Source organism: Tamandua tetradactyla, chromosome 7, assembly GCF_023851605.1.
Source record: "Tamandua tetradactyla isolate mTamTet1 chromosome 7, mTamTet1.pri, whole genome shotgun sequence".
Classification (NCBI taxonomy): Eukaryota; Metazoa; Chordata; class Mammalia; order Pilosa; family Myrmecophagidae; genus Tamandua; species Tamandua tetradactyla.
In genome coordinates, this window is record NC_135333.1 from 168,935,554 (window position 1) to 168,940,482 (window position 4,929).

The following is a 4,929-nucleotide window of genomic DNA, read 5'->3' on the forward strand; positions in this document are numbered from 1 at the left end:
GATGAACTAAATTTGGTCAAAAGCAACTTGGAAAACAGTGGTGCCTGGGCAGATGATTGTGAAATAAGTGGGATTAATGAAAAATAAGGTAATTTGGCTTAGACAATTATTTTAAATTCAATTTAAGAAGGTTACTGTGTTTTAATGTCTGATTTTTGAAAAGTCAGGGGTAAAGGCTCTGAGGATAGTTTTCCCTCTAAGGTGTTGAGAAATGGCAACCTGGGGGGCCCTTCAGCTGGAAAGCGATGGAGTAATTCACACCCCTGCCCGGGGCAGGCTGTCAGTCACTGCCTAGGAAGCCTGTGCAGACTCTTAGGGCCTACAGCCATCCTCTTATTTCTACACAAGCATACTGTCTTAGAGTCAGTCAGTTCCTCGACAGATGGCAGGTCAGTAGCTGAGGATGCACTGCCCTGTGTGGCCCGGAGAAGTCCACCTTTCCACCAGAACTCCAGGCTGAGTGTCTGTGTAATAGTGGGTTGGGAAGAGAAAAGGCTTCTGCACAAAAGCATAACCTTTCCACAGAGTGAAGAGTGCAGAGATCGTTTTGCCACACACCGGTTTCCCCTCAGCCCAAGATGATGGCTGTTAGTAGCATCGTTTGTTTGAAATGCAAAGAAGAGCTGCAAGTGCTGCCTCAAAGTCCTGTACCTCATTGCTTCTAGACATTTCCTCTCAGATGTTTGGATGTCTCTGCCATAGCTTAAACTTACCATGTACAAAACAGTATTCTTGATTCCTCCCCCTAGATTTTTCCTCTCCTTAAGTCTTCAATCTCAAGAAACAGCTCAGGCCAAAAACCTCTGACTTATCCTCTCCTCCTCTCTTACATTCAATATCTAATTCATCACCAAATGCCATCAGCTCTGTTTTCATTACAAATCCTGAATCACAATTTCTCACCTTCTTCCCCTCAGCCACTTCAGTCCAAGGCACCTTTATCTGTTGCCCTGGCTCCTGGGAGAACCTCCCAACAGGATTTTCCCTCTTTGCTTGTGCGCCCGTCAACTCCCAGGGTTCATCCTTCCCATGACAGCCAAAATGAGCCTTTAAAACATAAACCCAACCATGCCACCCTCCTTCTCAAAACCCCTCTCACTCACATTTGGAACACAATCTGAAGCCCTTCCATGGCCTTTAAAACCTGGTCCTTGGCTGTCTCTCTGGCATACTTTCTACCAGTGTCCCTCTTGTTCACACTGAGAGCCACACTGCCTTCCTCACTGTGGTAGGTAGATTCTGTTGTCAACTTGGCCAGGTGAAGCCACCTAGTTCTGTGGCTGTGGACATGAGCCAATGGTACGTGAACCTCATCTGTTGCTGAATACATCTGCAGTCAGCTAGGAGGCGTGTCTTCTGCAAATGAAGGATATTTGACTTAACTGGCTGGTGCTTAAATGAGAGAGCTCAACATAGCACAGCCAAGCAACTCAGCATACCTCATCTCAGCACTTGCAGCTCAGGCCTTTGGAGATGCAGAAAGGAATCACCCCAGGGAAAGTTGTTGGAACCCAGAGGCCTGGAGAGAAGGCCAGCAGAGCCCATCCTGAGCCTTCCCATGTAAGAAAGAACCTCAGATGAAAGTTAGCTGCCTTTCCTCTGAAGAACTAACAAAACAAATCCCCTTTTGTTAAAAGCCAATTCTCTGGTGTGTTGCGTTTCGGCAGCTAGCAAACTAGAACACTTGCTATTCTTGTTTTAGGATATTCACACTTGCTGTTCCCTCAGCCTGGAAATGCTGATCCTTCCACGGTTTAGTCCCTCTTTCATTCAGGTCTCAGCTCAAGTGCCACCTCGTCAAAGGCATTGTTTCTGACCCCCCTCTCTAAGACCTAGCTACTCTGTATCCTCTCACCCTGTGCTTTGTTTCTTCATAGCATGAGTCACTATGACATCGTGTTATTCACTTGCTTGTTACCTGTTTACTGCCTGTCTTCCTCTCTAGAATGCAAGCTTCTGAAGAGTAGCAGCTTTGTTGAGTTTATTCCCCACTTCAGTTAAAAAACCCAGAACTGTCTGTGGCATATAGTAGATGCTCAATGAATATCTTCATTTCACATGAATCCCGCCTGTGCCTCTATGCATCATGTCCTTAGTTATACAGTTTTCAGCCAAACTGAGACCTTCATAAATGCTCATGTAGGGCAGTCTAGGTTTCAGTTGGGCACCTTTACCTGACCTGCTGGGAGTCCCCAGCCAGGGCAGGGGTCCGAGATGGTTCACAGAAGTGATTGCCATTCTAGCCTCTCCACTGGAAGACAGGTGAAGTTTGTCCCTGATGACCTTGCCTCCCTGTGGCTCCTTTTCCTCATGTGTCCCCTGACAGAAATGTGATCGGCGAATACTTCTACACACCTGCTTTGTGAAGGGCAGGGGGTGGATGACAACAGCCTTCTGAGGCCAGGCGCTCAAGGAGTTTGCTAGTGGGTGGGAAGGCGATACAGGTGACAAGACGAGCCCAGCTGATGGAAGGCTGCTAGAGAGGTTAAAAGTCTTGTCCCGGAGGAAGTAGGGAACCCGCGAGCGATGGAATAATTATGAGTCCCAGAAAACCACGTTCCTAACCCTACTCCATTCCTCTGGGGGTGAAGCTGTTGTAGACAGGACATTTTGAAGGGGCTGTCTTCAGCCGAGGATTGGCCAACTGAATCAGGACGAGTCCTAATCCTATTACTACAGGTGCCCTTGAGAAGCCACCGAGAGGAGACAGAAGCTGGAGGCCAATGGGACTCAGGAGGTGTTCTAGTTTGCTAGCTGCTGGAATGAACTATACCAGAAATGGAGCGGCTTTTAAAAAGGGGAATTTAATAAGTTGCAAGTTTACAGTTCTAAGGCCGAGAAAATGCCCCAATTAAAACAAGTCTATAGAAATGTCCAATTTAAGGCATCTGGAGAAAGATACCTTGGTTCAAGAAGGCCGGCAATGTTCAACGTTTTTCTCTCAGCTGGAAGGGCATATGGAGAACATGGCAGTATCTGCTGGCTTTCACGTGGCTCTACCAAAAAGGGACTCTCTCCAAAATGTTTCCTCTTTTAAAGGATTCTGGAAGCAACTCCACCTTCAGTGGGTGGAGACACACCTCCATGGAAATCATCTAATCAAAAGTTACCACCCACAATTGGGTGGGTCACATCTTCAAGGAAACAATCAAGATGCTCCCACCCAGCAATACTGAATGAGGATCAAAGGGCATGGTTTTTCTGGGGTCCACCACAGATTCAGACCAGCACAGGAGGGAAAGGCCAGGAGGCTGCCATGTGCTTGCAGGAGACAGAAAAGCCAAGGACTGAGGCTGACCGGCAAGCAGCCCCGGAACACCAGTCTTCAGGGAGAAAGCATTGCCTTGGCGCCACCTTGGTTTTGGAACTCGCCTAGCCTCAAAACCCTGAGCCAATAAATTCCTGTCACTGAAGCCAACCCATTGCCTGGGTGTTTGTTTTAGCAGCTGGGAAACTCTGAGCCAGAACCTGAGTGAGGCCCGCTGAGCTTCACCGCCAGCCCCTTTCACTCTGCTGTGGTGCCCTACGGTGAAGCAATCCCACTGAGCCAGCTTTCCCTCTGGGCGTCTCTGTATTTCTAGATTTATTCTGAATCCCTCTTCTCCCCTTCTTTACATTTAAAGCAGCACATTCTGCACTTCTTGGTGAAGTTATACATCAGCTGATTATCTGAGCACAGTATTTCACAGTAAGTGGACATGACCGATAGACTTGGTTCTCTCTGGGGGCATTTACACTGTGATTGGCTTTTTCTCTGCCACCGCCAGTTGCAAGGAAATACCTGACCTGTTTCCCTATGTAATTATTTTTTGGGAGAGAGTCAAGGAAAGGCTACTTCCTGGGGTCTGCTTATTTACTTTGAGCCTCTCCATCGAATCCTACCTCTCCAGGAAACGGAATACACAGTAGGTAGAGGCATGGGGCTTTTTTCCTTCTTTAGTACAATTACGAGGGGAAATAGGTACTTCAGGTTTTTTGTTTTTGCAACTGGGAGGTGGTAAAGGGGCTGGGCTGGCTGTGTGTGTCAGCGTGTGCACGTACGTGTGTGTACACGTGTGGGTGTGTATGCAGCCATCATTTGTAGCAGTGCACACCATAAGTCACACTAGAGTTTACCTTGAGCTACTGCGGAATCCAGCAGCTGCTGTGAGGGAGAAATGGGACTGCCTAGGGCAGCCACCAAGGCTATGGCTTTGGGGAAACTTTTCCATAAGACCTAGAGCCTGAGGGAAAAGATGGTGGGTTTTCATTCTGTTAGCAGTGACTGTTTCCAAGGCCAGCCTAGCACGTGTCATGGTACCAGACATGCGGGAAGGAAAATAGCAGGGACTGGTGACTTTTCTCCTCAGATTCAACCAGGTCTCTCCAGCTGCTTCCTGCACTGTAAAATGGCCACAATGCACCCCACAGGATTAGGCTGGGATGAAACATGTCTGTGTATTGAAGCACTCAGGACACTGCCTCACATGTAAGTGTCCTTAGGTCAGTCAGCAAACGTTTATTGCTGTTTGTGGGGCGCTAAGCCCAGCCCTAGGAGCTGTGGCAGCAGTGACCAAAAACGTCCATGCCCTGACGGAGTTGGCAGTGGCGAACAATCATGAAAACAAAGGCAAGGATGGGATTCCCATCCCGCAGCTGACACAGGCTCCTCCACGCCCCCCGGCACCCCTCGTCACTGGGAGAGCGTAAGCAATGCAAGAGCAGGCTGGCTCCTCCATGGGGGAGAGGGTGACCTTGGGATGACATGGGGACAGAGGCTGACCCTCGGGAGAGGAGTCACAGAGGTGTACTTGGATGCCAAGCAAATTCTTTACAGAGACGATACTGCCCAAGAACACACCGTCTTACTTTGCCAGGCTGCTATGACAAGTAACACACAATGGGTTGGTTTAAGGCACAATCTATTGGCTCACATTTGTCAAAGGCCAG